The sequence below is a fragment of the Haemaphysalis longicornis genome, unplaced genomic scaffold, assembly GCF_048455015.1.
Source record: "Haemaphysalis longicornis isolate Haplotype H1 unplaced genomic scaffold, Haemaphysalis longicornis Haplotype H1 scaffold_5, whole genome shotgun sequence".
Lineage (NCBI taxonomy): Eukaryota > Metazoa > Arthropoda > Arachnida > Ixodida > Ixodidae > Haemaphysalis > Haemaphysalis longicornis.
In genome coordinates, this window is record NW_027526385.1 from 20,178,077 (window position 1) to 20,195,061 (window position 16,985).

The following is a 16,985-nucleotide window of genomic DNA, read 5'->3' on the forward strand; positions in this document are numbered from 1 at the left end:
GATTTTTTTTTTGGCGTTGTGGTAAATACCGTGTGGTTTGGCGTCGCACAATGGTTTTAGCGATTGAAATCGCATGTGACCAAGACTCCCTCGAAGTTTGCAAGCGCCGGGGACATAGAGGAGCGTCACAAGGCGTCACGGGACCTTTAAGTCTGTTGATGCGTCATGAGCTGGTCGGGTGAGAGGCAGATCGTGATGAGAGGAATATTTAACTGCCCGAAATGGGGAAATGCAGACGCGGCCGCTGAGTACAGGGCGTGAACCCTTGTAATTTGTGGTTAAAATACTGTTTTTACCACATTTTTTGTTTTCGATAGCAAATACTACGGCTTTGTCTATTTTAATAAAATAACATTTCTAGCAGTATAACCGTCAGCAGCCTCCTCAGGTCCACTGCCGCGCGAAGGCCTCTCCCATTGAATTTCAACCACTCCTCTCCTGCGCTGCTCCAGTCCCCTGTTGGCCACCGAATTTTCCTATTTCATCTCTCCATCGTGTTATTGTCCTTTCTTTTCTTCTAGGCCCATCTCTTGGTATCCATCCACTCAGTTACCCTAATCGCCCACCGCTTGTCCGTTCGTCTCACTACATGACCAGCCCAAGTCCAGTTCTTTTTTAAGTGCAATGCACTTCTTAAGCGACCCTGAACCTGCGTCCACCGGCGATGTCCGCGCACGTGGAGATGGGCGCGCGCAGCCTGGCCGCTGACATGGCACATACCCACGTGGGGGATTGGCCAGGAATCTCCTCGTCTTCCTCGGCAACGGGGGGAGATGGGCGCGCGCTGCCTGGCCGCTGACATGGCACATACCCACGTGGGGGATTGGCCAGGAATCTCCTCGTCTTCCTTGGCAACGGGGGGAGATGGGCGCGCGCTGCCTGGCCGCTGACATGGCACATACCCACGTGGGGGATTGGCCAAGAATCGGGCGTGAGAAGGGCTAATGCACCCGCTTAAAGGAGTACTGACACGAAATTTCAAAGCTGAGATCCGCTCTAGCAATCAAGTACAACGACAACACAAATAGGTGTCTGTGAATAAATGCATCTTTCTTTCTTTGTAGTTGTGTGTGTGTGTGTGTGATCTCTCTTTCGCGAACATTACCGAACCGCGCAAATTCAACTCGTGCATTCGCACTTTCACATTCTTCCCCTCGGGGAAATGCGGGGAATTTTCTTTACTTGAACTATAATATTCTTCTACTCGAGTTTGTTCATCCAGGAAGCTGTTTTCCTGTCCCTAAGTGTTACTCCTATTATTATACTTTCTATGGTTCGTTGAGCCGATCTAAGATTGCTTTCCAGTTGTTTAGTGGTTGTATACTTTACGTCTGAGTGATGCATGTAGCTTACTTTTCATTATTTGGGAGCGCTTGCCGAGTGCTCCCCAGCCCATACATATTCGGTGCCGGATTTCTCTCTCGTGGTTGGGGTCAGCACTAATCGTCCGTCCGCGGTAGTTATATCCTTTTACTTCTTCTAGCGTTTCCTTTTCTAAGCTAAAGAGGGCGCGTTCAGCATGCTTACTCCACATAACTTTATATTTATTCACAGTTATTTTTGGCCGTGATTTCTGATTGTATTTCCTCAAGCATTTTGCGCAGGTGTTCTGCAATCTCATTCAGCAAGACTGTGTCGTCTGCAAACCTAAAATGACTCAAGTATTCTTCCTTTATCCTTAATCCTGTGCTTTCACAGTCAAGCTTTCTTAATAGCCCCCTCCCCCCCCCCCCCAAAAAAAAAACACACACACATGATGGGAAGAGTTTTGGCGAGATAGTATCTCCCTGCTCACTCCCTTGCGGAATGGGAATTTATCGCTTTGCTCGTGAAGTGTTATACTGTCCGTACATCCCTTATATATGTCGTCTATAAGTCTTATGTAGGTCTCTTCTATTCCTTGGTCTTTTAAGGCTTTTAGCAAGGCTGCAGTGTGTACTGAGTCAAACGCTTTCTCATAGTTTATAAATGCCATGTAAAGAGGTTTAGTGTATTATGCGGATTTTTCTATGACTTGGTTGACAACATCGATGTGATCCACGGTTGAGTACTAATTGCTAAACCCAGCCGGCTTTCTGGGCTGTTGGCTGTCCAGGCTTGTCACCTATGCGGTAACTATAACTTTTTGGTAAACAGCTTGTAAGCAACTGAGAGTAGGCTGATGGGTCTGTAACTTTTAAGGTTCTTGGCATGTCCCTTTTTTAGCATTAGTTATGTATTTATTTCCCCCTCAAATGTGCCTAGTGTTTTTTTTGTGCTGAATGATGTTGACGAGTATCAAGTATACTGTTGCCAGATTTACTGGTTTGGAAAAGTTTTTCGTATATATAGATGTCTAGTTCAAATTTTTTTTTACTCTTGGTCGTGGTGACTGAACAGACAGACAGACAGACAGACAGACAGACAGACAGACAGACAGACAGACCAAGATTTTCACGTTTAAGTAGCCATTGAAAGATTTTCGTATTTAAAAATAAAGATTATAGGACGTGCGATCGTCTTTATGTGCTACGGTCAGCTTTTTCAAACTCATGTCATTACCTTATACAAGCTAGGTTCCCAGGTGTGGCGACTGTTGGAATCCGGGCACCGTCGTTCACTCCTGTCGACTGTATCGAAGCCGCTGCTTCGAAAACTGAAGCGAGAACTTAAGTGCAGATCTTCGGTGAAAACTGAAAAGAAAACAAGACCTGATGTAGTACCGCATTCGCGTAGAGTGGCTCATAACCTTAATCGTGTCCTAGAAAATATGTCGTGCTAAATTAATTTTTTTCCCGCGACGAACAAGTTAGCTGGTTTTGGCAGCTGCATCAGCGGAAAGAAAAAAAAGGCGAAAGAGAGGGAAATAGGGAGGTGTAAAGTTCGTATTGCCTAGCAAACATTGTTTACCAGTTCACATTGACCAAAGTAGCCAATGATGTATGGAGTACCGCTGTCACGGGCATGATTTATGGGTCAGGAATGGCACTGGTTTGCAACTCCCGTGATTGTGCAATAACCATCGATAAAATCTGTGGCACAGAGGTGTGTGAGCTGTTGGAAGCTCACTTTACTTTAAAAAATCGCGACGAGTGGACTAGTGAACTCGCGTTATAACTTTTTAGCCATTAATTCTGTTTTTTAGATTGTATGCCTTAGGCTGGTTACTTTCATTAGGTGTGCTGATCGCTTTTACAAGATATTTTAAATGTTATTTACAAACCTAATTACGGCGTCTTCCTGTCATTTAAATAAATGGTTTCGAGTGTACCGCATTTGTTGGTCTACCTTCCTCTATGTGTGTTTTTTTTTTTGGTAAGCTGAAACTGTACTCACGCTTTTTTCGATAAACTCAAAGTGTACTCAGGGCTAGAAATCCCTGATTTCCGACCTTTGAATTTTCCCCCTCGCAGTAGACTTCTGCCTGCACTCGAGCACGAAGCGGTCCTCAACGATCGTCAGCCAGGCTGTTACAACAATGTCCGCTCCGCGATCGACGAGCTTCCGCAAGACGCCACCAGGGTGTGGATTGTCGCTGCTGCTGCTGCTGCCTGTGCTCGTCCTGGCCGTTAGCCTGCCTGCAGGAGTAGACGGTTCCCGTTACGAAGATAAGCCCTGTGAGAAGTACGCGTGCCTGACGCGCTGCATCGGCAATGGATACGACTGGGCCGCTTGCAGCAAGCACCCCGATTACGCGCTGGATGGAAAGAGCGTCTGCCGCTGTGCTTACTTTCTCGGCAAGGCTCCAAAGCTCAATTAGAAATGAGACTTTTGAGCAAGATGTTGAGGATGTCCATGCAAGCGATGGCGGCGCCTTTTTGAAGTCACCTTACATAGCATGTGGTCGTCCAGCCACCAACTGAGAGTTTGACGCAGAATAAAGATGCTGACTTGCTACGCAATTGCTTGTATTCACTGGCGAGGCGCGCATGCAGGCAACCGTGTGAGAGCGCCCATGGCCTCCGCGATCACCCCGCGCGCGTTTTGCTCCGGCCGTCCCAATCGGCCGGAGATAGCGTAAGTTGAAAAGGGGGCGTGACCGCGTCTTCCGCCGCACCACGGCGCTCGCAACCTATGCATCAACTATTCCACGGCAGCTTGGCGCAAGCGAGGAAACGCGCATTTTCGCAGCGTGCAGTCAAATTGAGTTCAGCAGCCAGCTTTAAAATGACAGGTACAAGACACTAACCAACAAATTTATTATGGTTAACTTAATAATATGAGGAGCCAAGTACAAAGTTTAAGCAGCAATCATACGAGCGAAGCGCAGTGGGTTCTGGCACTCTCTGCTGCGGTCTCGCGTCCCTATTTTGATTTTTTTAGATTTGTCGAAGTGTATTTACACGCGGTGCCCTTGAAAAACCCCTCACGTTCTCACCCAACATTATTTTACAAGAGTGGAGACTTGCATAAGCATCTGTCGCACAAATGCAATAATAAATATTAAAGGGGCCCTGAAAGGCGTTTTGAGCACACTAAATTGACTAGCGCAATCGTTAGATTGGGTCGTCAACATCATCTGTGCCAAGTATTACTCTTTTACGCGCAGCGGAAAGCTCACACTTTTGTTGCAAAGTTTGTCGCTTTTTTCTCACCCTTTCCTTCGTGTTTTTGGACGCCGCCATCTTCACATGTCTACATCATCGATTCCCAGATGTTCGTCATGAGCTAGACATCCTGCTATTGGGCGGCTTTTTCACGCACTTCCGGCAAAGAGATGAGTCGTCTGCTCAGCGTCGGCTCGCCGGCCGATCTGCCAGCGGAGTGCCGGAGTGCTTGGACATTTTACGACAAACGAAACAAGTGTAAACAAACGCTTAACCGTTTGTATTGAATGCAACAGGGCCATAACACGACATGAATATTCTCTTACTTGAGTGCGTTCCATAAAGAAAGCGTTGAAGCCCCGTGGCACTTCTTTCTTGCAATCATAGAGAACGCCCTGAGCCGAATGCCCGGGTGTGACGCATACATTTTATTCAACTTCCAAACAACCCAGAGATGCGTTTCGAACGAACACAACGTCACAACATGCGTTGCAAGTCCGAACCGCGATTGACAGACGATGGGTTGCCTCCTCCTGCCCCTCGTAAATTCGGCACTCACCTCGCGCGCGGTTTGCGGGGACGAACAGCAAGTCACTTAACTCTGGCGCACAAGCCGAGATGGCTTTTAGCCACGCACACTGCACATACGCCATGCGAGGTTGAGTCATACGCCGCTTGAGAAAGATAATCCAGACCATGGGAAGCACTATCCATCCGCAGAAGCACAACGTCGCATTTCATCGCGAAACAAAGGCGTCCACAACACACACCATCGCCTCCTGTAATGCCAAACGCATCTCGCACTTCCAAATGGGAGTGAATAGTATGCCTGCAGTGCCCATATGCCGCGAGGTGGGGCCCCAAGCTGAACCGGGATTACGCAACCGTAACTGACTTCTAGAGCGGTTTGTGCTTTGTTTCCAGGGCAACCGATGTTTGAGATTGTCAAAGAAATGGTGCTCGCTCCAGCGCTAGAAAGCTCAGAGCCGCGGAGGAGCATGTTTTGCCAACGTTGCCGCTCTCCACCACGCGTCGCCCCAAGCTGAACTGGCGTTTTGTGCACGGGTTCTGTATCGGTTTAAAATGTCTTTTTCACATGCCGCCGCCAGGAATTACCACCGCCACAAAATAAGACCCGGCACCAGCGGGGCCACATCTGATACGGCGCTTTTTGGATAAACAGTGCGCTGTGTATCCAAGGGAGTGAGCGCAGGATCCTCCCCGTGCGGCTGCGAGTTCGCCGCCGATAAAGAGTCGCGTGCCGCCGATAGCAAAGTTCTGCAGCAACGTACACCGCGAAAGGGCAAGGCCAGGCCGCCGCACACATGCGGCCAGATTTTTCGTTCGCTTTTCAAGCCTTGAGCGGAGAGCGAGATTCATGGTGTCAACAAAGCTTGCCCGTAGCAGACGGCTGTGTGAGCAGCACAATAGCGGAAGTACGTCACCGCCGAGGAGCGCAGCATCATGGGAGGGAAGGCTCGCTCGCCGTCAACAGCGGAGAGTAAGTAGAAAGGAGGAGGAAACGCGGCGCGACGATAATGCGCGGTTTTTGATTTACGATTTCTCAGCTAATACTCATCGCTTCAACAAAATTCTTGCGGGAGGAGATTGCTAATACATTGCTTTATTTGGTTACATCTACATCCACGCATCGGCGGAAGGTATTTCAGGACCCCTTTAAGATTGTTTCTGATTGGTATGCATGTCTCGATAGATTTGTTGCCGCGGCTTTTTAAGGCAGCATTAGAAAATCTAAGCATGCAAGTCCGACACAAACCAACGGTGATACATTCAGGCACCACCGTGCATTGCAATCCAGTGCCAGTGAGTATTTGCGAGGTTTTAGTGAGCGCTTTGTGAACTAATGTAGCGCATTTGCGCGGCAGTTAATAAAAGCTAATCATGGTCTGTAAAAACTACACGATACGTCGTAGCATATAAAGCTGCATAATTATCGCGGGATGTGCGGCTTATTATTTGTCTGTGTTTACGATTGAGAATGCTTTTTGCTTGTATACCTGTGCGCGCAGATGGCTCAGCTAGGTTGGTGGTTCCATATAAATTCAGCAATTAAATGTGCTAACTCCTCAATTTTTTTATTTCTTGAGATCACTTTGAAAATTTGTTATTTTTTATTTTTGTTGTCTTTTCTGTTTTCAAGTTCCCTTCAATTAATTAGTTCCATTTAGGCTATTTTTAATATATTAAACATCTTATCATGAGAATTATGCCCTTCTATGCAATGGCGGGGGTTTACACGGCTGGTCGTTCTCATGATATTTTTGTACGTGTTTCCGTAGTTCTTTTCAGTGCTTTTTTATTTTTGTCTTCCTTTTTTGGAGGGCGTGTATGAATGCGTATTTTCTTTATTTTGTAAGCTAGCTTTTATTATTAATTATTTTCTGCTTTTGGTTTTTTAAAGATTCCGTAGGACAAATAATCTCCGTTCACACTCTTATAACGATTAATTACGCATGTTAGCCCCGCCAATTGTACATTTTCTGCGCAAAGGCAGGGCGTTACACTTTGGTCTGTTTTCATGATTTTTTTTATTCTTGCTTATTCCGTCGTTAATTTTTGTCCGAGCTTTTTATTATTTTCGTCGCTTTGCGCGGGAGATGTATAGAAGTCGTATTTTTGAATTCGTAAGTTCACTTTTACAATTCTGTTCTAGCTTTTGTATTTTCTGTTTTGAAGATTCCGTTCGATCAATTATCTGTATCCGCGCTATTATGCATTTCTGTGCAAATGCAGGGCGTTACAAGGTTATCTGTTCGCGAGATTTTTTAATTCACGTTTTTGTCATTATTTTCGCTTCTCCTTTTCTTTGTGGAGGAGCTGTATAAGATTTATCTTTTTGAATTTGTTAATATCACTTCCATATTTCTTATTTTTCTCCTTTATGTATTTTTTTCTAAATTAGATTCGACTAATTATCTTTATCCACGCTTTGTACCGATCAATTAGATGAACTCCGCCAATGTACAATTCTGTCGAAATCCAGGACTCCACATTTGGGGCCGTACGTGGGGTACTCGACGGTTGTGTATACGTTCGCTCTGGAACCATCCAACAACGATAGGCTGCTCTTTTTCTAAATGCGATTGTATGCCTCATGGCATAAAACGGATGTTACAGTTCTATGTTGGATTTCGCTCCGCGGAAGAGCGCGAGGGAGCAGTGGTGGGGTCCCTTTATGAATCAATGAAGATCGGGGGCTCGACCTGCAAGGGCGAAGGCCTTTGCCTCGAAGGGGTCGAGTTCTGGGCTGTTCCAATGAAGGACACATCCATTACAGGTGTTTTGTGTCAGCATCTTCGGCAGGAGCTGAGCAGAAATGCGGCCAATAAACTCGCAAATTTACGCTCGTGCCAATACCGGAAAAAAAAAAATTCCCCCGCATTTCCCCGAGGGGGAGAATGTGAAAGTGCGAATGCACGGTTGTCGGCCCGCTTGCGGCGCTTGCGCTCGGCCCCCGCAGCCCACCACCTCGCCGCCTTCTCTTCCATCTCTTCCATCGGGTTTGTAGTATCACGTGTACACCACGCAGTTATCAAGCCGCTATAACGCCGCTGAGTCGCCAACGCACGCCGCTGACGACGTAGTTTGAATGCGTTAAAGATATAAGGCGCGTCTCTAACACTGATATCAGCGTCGCGTCGAATGCACTTAAAAAAGAAACAGCATCCGGCGCCAGGTTTCGATCCGAGAACTTTGCGGCCGCAGCGCCACGCTCTACCGACCAAGCCACGGACGCGACGCTGATATCAGTGTTAGTGCACGGCCTCCGCGATCGGCTGCCGGCGGCGCGCCGCCGGCAGCCGATCGCGGAGGCCGTGGTTAGTGACGCGCCTTATATCTTTAACGCATTCAAACTACGTCGTCAGCGGCGTGCGTTGGCGACTCAGCGGCGTTATAGCGGCTTGATAACTGCGTGGTGTACACGTGATACTACAAACCCGATGGAAGAGATGGAAGAGAAGGCGGCGAGGCGGTGGGCTGCGGGGGCCGAGCGCAAGCGCCGCAAGCGGGCCGACAACCGTGCATTCGCACTTTCACATTCTCCCCCTCGGGGAAATGCGGGGGAATTTTTTTTAAATATAGAGGAGCACTGCGGACGCCGCCGCCGCCGCCGCCACCGCCGGCGGTGGATGGTTTGGGGTCGCTTATAAAGTGCATTCGCACTTAAAAATGCAGCGTCGACATGCCGCGAAAGGCCGCGTAAACAGCGGCCCAACGGGCTGAACGATGCATTCGATGCATAGGTGCGCACTGCCGCCGGGCGGTGCGCGGGGGAACCAGCGCGATTACAAAATTTGCTGGAGCGCGCGGCGATTGGGACGGCTGGAGCAAAACGCGCGCGGGAGAATCTCGGAGGCCATGAAGCGCCGTCACTGGTTACGTCGAGCTCCGCGGGATGGCGGTACTTGTCCATGCTCGTTACAAACTCTACCTCACCGAACGCTAAGTATTGCCTCGAGTCTAATGTGACTGCGATTAATAATATCTCTGTTGACACCACCGTTGAGAATCGGGTTGAAACGGGGCAGACGACGCACGGCGGTGTTTTTTTTTCTTCGGCGTGCGGGCGCAGCGTTCCAAACCGCGCCGTTTCCGTGGCGCATCGGCCATGTCTGTGGCCGTTTGTAGTGAAGCCAAGCGAAGAAACTGACAGCTAAACTTTTCAACTAATACTACCTTTACGCCATTGCTTGCTTGAAACGCTGACAAAACGCCTAAACAAACTTGTCCAGTTGGATACTTTAGCTTATGTCAACGTTTGCTTCATCTCCTTTTGAGCGAGGTGCAGTAGACAACAGATTATACTGTGGAATGAAAATACTGTCCTGATGGATTCGAAAATTCGAAATTCGGGTGGGTGCTGGGGCTACGAGATGCGCCTTAGTGCATACCACCAAAGTGAGATTGGTTTCTTGGCGTTCGTCAAATTTTTTTTTATTTACATGAAAGCCACACATTGGCTGCCGGGAATAAATAAACAGCGCCCTCTTTCGTGGCAGCATGGGGTTAAATTTGCAAAGTGCGCTGCTTTATTCCCTACCGAAGAACGATGGGGTGAGGAGGAGGAGGAATAAACATTTATTCAACTGTATTAGTTCCGTTGTGGGAGTGCTCCTTAGTCCACGAAGCCTTGGTCCTTGGCTGCCCGGCCGGCCCTGTCCACCAGTCGTTGCTGGTCTTGAGGGCGTGAGCTGGTCAGCTGGTCCTCCCACTGCTCCAGTGTTGGGTTTGGTTGGGGGGTTAATGATGGTGATTGTCGGCACTCCCAGACCATATGGTAGAGAGTGTTGGGTACCCAACAACATACACTCTGACTTGTCAACACTGCCCCACGATGGGGTAAACTATGTAAATTTCATTATATACAATACATTGTACAGCTCCGCATGCTTTACAATGGCTACGAAAATTTATAGTCTTTCTCGGGCCTCCTATAACGCGGAAATTTCGGTCCTTATGTCTGTGCGTCACTCAATTCAACGGCCCTGCCAGAAACACAGTTGAAATAACGCTCAGCACGAAGTATATACAGGCGAGACCGTCACTAGAGTGAACTAGTTCAATATGCTGTTACAAACCGCTAAAGCTGCTAGCATGGCTCGTACACATCCACGTTATTCAGCGGAAACGAAACCTCAGCCATATTTGATCAAAAATCTGAGCACATTACCGAGAGTAAGAGCGTTCTTTTAATTAAAAAATCCGCATTGATTGCTGTATGCAATAGCAAAAAAAAAAAGAAAAACAACAACGACTTCAAAATAGTGTCAAAGAGAGGGGAGATATTTATTTATTTACATTACCTTCAAGGCCATACGCCATTAGAGAGGGGAGTGGTTTAGATACAATCCAGCAATGACAAAAGCAGTAGATGGCATTTAAAGGTTGCAAAAATGACTTCTAAACATACAATTATAGCTGGCGCGTAATAAGGCAAGTAGAGAAATGACAAATTGGCTTCTAATTATACAATGTTAGCTAATGCGCATTGAAGGGAAAGGCCAACAAAAGAACCTGTAATTATACAATATTAGCTATAGCATGTTTGAATAACTCATGATCAATAATGACAGCTGTTGATGAAGGAAGGTGGTTCCATTCTACTGCAGTTCTGGGTATGAAGGATTGAAAAAATTAGTTGGTTCTTGACGATGGTATTCCAACTTTATTAGCGTGATCCAGACGAGACGAGATAAAATGGGGAGGCGAAATAAGCTGATGACGTAGGTGTGGGCGATGAAAGATTTTATGGAACAAACAGAAGCGGAAAACTTTGCCGCGGCAAGATAATGTTGGCAGTTGAAGGCTACTTTTCTTCGAAGATATGCTAGCAGTGCGATTATAATTGGAGAGAATGAAACGAACAGAATTATTTTGTACCATTTCTAGCGATTGTGTTAAAGTAACGAAACTTGGTACCCATACTGATGCGGCATACTCGAGTTTAGAACGAACTAGTGTTTTGTACATTAGTAATTTAAGTGATGAGGACAAGCAAAACAATCACAAAAAAATGCAAACACAAAAGAATGTCAGCTCGAGCTACCCCAAGCACAGCAGAAGCGAAGAGGTCTTGTAGATGGCGCTGAGGAGCGCCATCTGCAGGAGTGGAAAGAAGGGAAGGAGTAACGTGGCAGGATCGGCAGGAGACTCGACGGAATTTGCAGCGAAGGGAGCAGATACACGGGCATTCTTTAAAATTACGATTGTCTGCCGATAGATACAGTTATGTTACACAGGGTTTCTGAGTACGGAAAATAAATCCGGCGTAGAACTTGTACTGGCTTGAGTGCCTTCGGAAAGCGCACTCGAATGAAGAACAGACTGTTTCCTCTATCACAAAAAAGAGAGTGTATTTTTTTGTAATTGTGCGGCAGAACACAGGAAGATGGTCCTCGACTCTCTTCTCGTATATGTTCGAGAAGCTGCCCTACAAGGACCACATTTAGTCGGGACACTCACCGCCCTCCCCCCCCTTTCTCCAACTCCCTTCCCCCATCTCCCCCTCCGGTGATGACAAAGGTCAAGGCACGGAGTGTAATTAGGATTAATAAATACATATTACAACAGCAACAAAAAGAGAGTGTACAAGCAGTGCATGCTCTCGGTGATAGCTTACGGGACAAGACTTAGGGTCTTACTGAGCACCTTCAAAGAAAACGTAGCTTAGCCCAAATAGTGACAGAAAAAAATATGAGTAACGCTCTGGAATAGGAAATGAACGTCATGGATTAGGTAACAGTTTCGGGTTTAGGGCATAATAGCTGAGATTCAGTGCAAGAAGTGAGGGTGGATTTACCATGTGAAGTGGCTTGCGGACAACCGATGGACCTTCCAAGTAAGACAGGAACCATAGAGGATGGGGTGAGAGGTGGAAGACAAGTATGGGTGGAGGGTGAGATAAAAATTTCCCCGCATTTCCCCGAGGGGAAGAATGTGAAAGTGCGAATGTACGAGTTGAATTTACGCGGTTCGGTAATGTTCGCGAATGAGAGATCACACACACACACACAACTACAAAGAAAGAGAGATGCATTTATTCACAGACACCTATTTGTGTTGTCGTTGTACGTGATGGCTAGAGCGGATCTCAGCTTTGAAATTTCGTGTCAGTACTCCTTTAAGCGGGTGCATTAGCCCTTCTTACGCCCGATTCCTGGCCAATCCCCCACGTGGGTATGTGCTATGTCAGCGGCCAGGCAGCGCGCGCCAATCTCCCCCCGTTGCCAAGGAAGACGAGGAGCGCGCGCACCCGCAGCTGTTGCTATGTGGACAGACGGCGGTCAACGGAATTCAGGGTCGCTTATAAAGTGCATTCGCACTTAAAAAAAACCAATGGGAAAGACTGGCTCCAGCGAACGCGGGATGGAGAAGGTTGGAAATATAGAAGACTTCCATTGTGCAATGGACACAATACAGGCTCCTGCTGCTGTTGCTGATGATGATGATGGTGGTGGTGGTGATGGTCCTAATCAGTACGTGAAAGACAGTGATGCTTGTTTAATTTGCTTTTATCAGTCAAAAAAGGCTATTAAATCTTCCCCGAAGAGGTAAGAAGCTTGGATGTTGCGATGGCAGGAGACTCCGAATGGTTGGTAAAGTCTTCAGGACCCAGAGGGCATGGAAAAAAACACCTCCAGAAGCTGTCCCGGCACCCCTGACCCCTGATCAGAGAGGGCGCTGTGGTCGCCGTCATGTTCGAACGCGCCTCGCTTGGGCTCTGTGTTTTTTCGCCTTGTGCGGCGAAATTCCCCGCCCGGACCCTCAAATCTGTCATTCATCGGCATCGGAACCTTAGAGGATTCACTTGGGCAAGTTTTCTCGGAGATTCCTTGGTTTGTGGCCCAAACTTCTCTTGCCGACGCTATATTTCAAGCAGCCAACGTCCCCCGAAACCCGACAGACCAGATCTGGGTCCATCATATTTCTAATTATCTCCTAATCACCACCCCGTCAGAAGAACGAGCCCAGAAATACGCTGTATCCAGTCGCTCACTGTCAAGAACAAATCCCATGAGATGGCCACGCATGTCTCCGCGCCAGTGAATACGGCCATGGGTGTCATTTTTAACATCCCCAAAGAGGACACACCGGAAGAAATTACCAGCAGCATAGTAGAATACAACCGCGATCTGCAGATCTTGGAAGCTAGGCGTCTCGGCAGCTCCAACAACGCGCAAATCCTTTTTCATGGCACCAAGGTCCCCTTTTGAATCAGATACCGGGCTGCCACGTACCGGTGTAAGCCATTCAGACGCAAGACAGAAGCATGCATCGCGTGCTGGCAGCCTGGGCACCGTCAAGATGTGTGCCCAAATTCAACGCCCACTGCCAGATGCTCCAAGTGTGGATCAGCTGACCCTGCAGGACGACACCACTGCGCCCCCAAGTGTGTGGTGTGCGAAGGACAGCACATCACGGGTTCCGCCGACTGTCCCAAGAGATTCCAGCCGCGACAAAAACAGCAAACATACGCTCAAGCCGTCGCAGAAGCAGAGGAGGAGACCTGGAAAAGGAGGAACGGACCAGCCCTCCTTGAAAGAAGAGAACGATCAAACACTGCCACCGGAAGAAGAAACTCGTCTAAATCAGATACCCGCCACCAGTCAAGAAGAAGCTGGTCCAAGTCCCAGTCTCGACATAAGTCAAGATCCCCCTCAGCTAATCGGCAAAAAATCTCACTAGCCGAACGGGGAAGATCGCCTCTACCAAGAGCACGGCCCCGGAAGCAACCCAAGACAAGCTGCCGGGCGGCGACAAGTAGGTAAGCTTTGCCGGTGCTTCCTCTCGCTGCTCCTCAACTCCACAAAATCCCCTTCCAATACACTCCGATCTAGCGAAAGAATTAGCTAGCATTACAGCCGAAATCATGCTGCTCAGGCAGGAAAATCAGGCCTTAAGACAAGAGAACAGAACACTCCGAAATCAAATTGAAAATTTACAACACGACGAATCGGGGTCGGCTCCACCGGCTGCTAAGAAGTGAGAAACCACTGAAACAGTCTCAACGACAGATAATACAGAAGCAGCCCACCTAAGTGACCATGAAAGGAGGTTTACCATCTTAGAAGGCAACGCCTCATGGACTAGGAAACACATAACAGAGTTCCATAGCGAGTTGAAGGAAATTTAGAAAAGCTACTACATGTGCACATTACATACCGATATGGGAACCTTGCAAGCTGCCATAGAATCCCTTTGAGGAGAGCTGCACACTTGTATGCAGGGTGTTTTCAACACAGTAAGCAACTCCGCAGCGCAGGCACCCCAAATAGATAACCAATATGGCTAGCAATTCTAATAGAAAACTCGGCACAGTGCGAGTCTGGCAGTGGAACTGCCGACGATTCAAACGGAAAAAGGGCAGTTTACAATTTCATATACAAAGCCTGGAAACGCCTCCTGAAATAATAGCACTACAGGAAACGTGCACAGTAGTGAAGTTGCCAGGCTACAGAGCCTTCCAAAACACTGATGATCCCAAAATGGCAGTCTTGGTAAACAGAAATCTACCCGCCTATAAGCCCAATTCGACAGCGTAAAAATTCCCCATGATTTATAACAAAAGCAGAGGAGAAACCAAACTCTTAGTACTCAACTTATATAGTGCTCCGAAAGCTACAGACCATAAATTTAATCTCTTACTTTCACTAGCGCGTAAAGAAGCTGGACCTCATGCTCTGATCATAGTGGGAGACTTAAATGCACATCACATGGCATGGGGGTACCTAACATGCAACCCTAAAGGACGAGACCTTTGGAATCAGGCCCAAATACATCACCTCATGCTAGAAAGAGAAGTTAACACGCCAAAACCCGAATCGGCAACAGTGTACAGCGAGATTCAACCCCTGACCTCACATTCACACTACTCATAAGGAAAGCCACTTGCAATGTAAGAGACACATCTCTCGGTAGCGATCACTACATAATACAGACTGTACTGACGCTAGCGCATAAAATCACACGCGTTCCTAGGCAGAAAAGCATCACAAACTGGGACGACTTCCGAAAGATCCGAGAGTCGAGCGATGAACCAAATAGCATTGAGAATATAACAGGCATAGATCAATGGGTCGAACAGCTGTAAAAAATGTAAAAGCCGCCACAAAAAACCTGGATCTGTAAATAGCGTCCGAAGCTGTTGACCCATACCTTAACCATCTGTGGGAAGCCTACAAAGCATACAAAGAAGATGGCGAAAAAACAAAAGCAACCAAAAACTCAGACATGTAAACTTAATAAAGACATATACAAAGGCATTCAGCGCGCTTCTACTCGACCCAGATCAGAGCAAAACTGACCAAAGACACAGACTGACTAAACTAATCAAGCTTTCCGAGGTACTGACGGAGACTTGATAGAACAAGTCAGAAAAACCTACCTCTCCTTTGGAAGTCCAAAATTCCTCCCCCAGTATGGCGGGCAACCAAATCCGGTGATGTACAGGGAAAGAACGGAGGCAGAGGGGCGTGCGGCAATACTTAAACTTCGTTCAGGGTTGGCCCCTGACCCAGACCAAATAACCAACAAGATGTTGAAGAATCTAGATGACGAGTCTATTACTAACATCACGAAGTTTTTCAACCTGTGTTGGAAAGAAGGCGTCATCTCTCAGGCGTGGAAACACGCAAAAGTTGTATTTATTCCGAAACCGGGAAAACCCTTAACTCTCGAACACCTAAGACCAATCTCTTTAACCTCATGCTTGGGAAAGCTAATGGAACATATCATCCCAGCAAGACTGACGCAGCACATACAAGATACACAGTAGCTCCCACACACAATGATAGGCTTCAGGACCGGACTGTCTACGCAAGATATTCTGCTCCAGCTTTCTCGTGACATTATAACTCCTTCAAATAGCCTAGACACGGCGGCAATCCTGACACTAGATCTTGCCAAGGCTTTTGACAATGTCACCCACGCTGCCATCATGGAAGGGCTAGAATCAACCAACCCAGGAACTTGCACATACAACTACATCAGGAACTTACTTACAAACAGAACTGCAGTACTTAACATAGGAAGCGTCACCTCGAACACTATTTTACTTTCAGACAAGGGCACACCGCAAGGGGCAGTGCTCTCCCCGCTCCTATTTAACCTGGCAATATTGAACATCCCCAAAAAGCTAAGCCTGATCCCTGACCTGAAATTTAGTCTGTATGCAGATGATATCACTCTGTGGATGAGAGGCGGTAGCGACGCATACATAGAGGGGACTCTGCAGAGGGCCTCACAGGTTGTAACAGAATAAGAAAAGAAGGCAGGATTATCATGTTCACCAGATAAATCTGAACTCCTTCTAATCCTCCCTAAACGAAGTAAACAGCAACTCCCCGACATTAAAATACACATTAACAACAATCGGATTCCAGAGGTCTCATCCCTAAAAATCCTAGGCCTCCAAATCCAGAACAACAGAGAAAACACTAAATTCCTCCAGACAATCGAGAGACATATCAACCAAACAATCGGTCTGATTCGCCGAATTTCAAACAGACGCAAATGTTTGAAAGAAGATCAGAGGATTAGGCTGGTACAAGCGTTTATCATCAGCAGAATAAATTATTTTTTACCATATCTAAACCCAAGCACTGCAGAACTGAAGAAAGTGAATCAGTTAATAAGAAAAATATATAAATCCGCACTGCACGTGCCCCTGCACACGTCCACAGCCAGACTCGAGGGACTAGGAGTGTACAGTAAAGCCGAAGAACTTATTGAAGCCCACTTGTTAAATCAATACGGCCGATTATCCAAAACCCCTACAGGAGAACACATCCTGCATAACTTAGGTATCAAACATCCTGCTAAACAAACTGGCGCACTCCAGATATCGCATGACACGCACGCAAACCTGATAATTAGGCCAATCCCAAGGAACATGCATCCTGTACACCATGTAAATCGAAGGCAAAAAAGAGCTCGAGC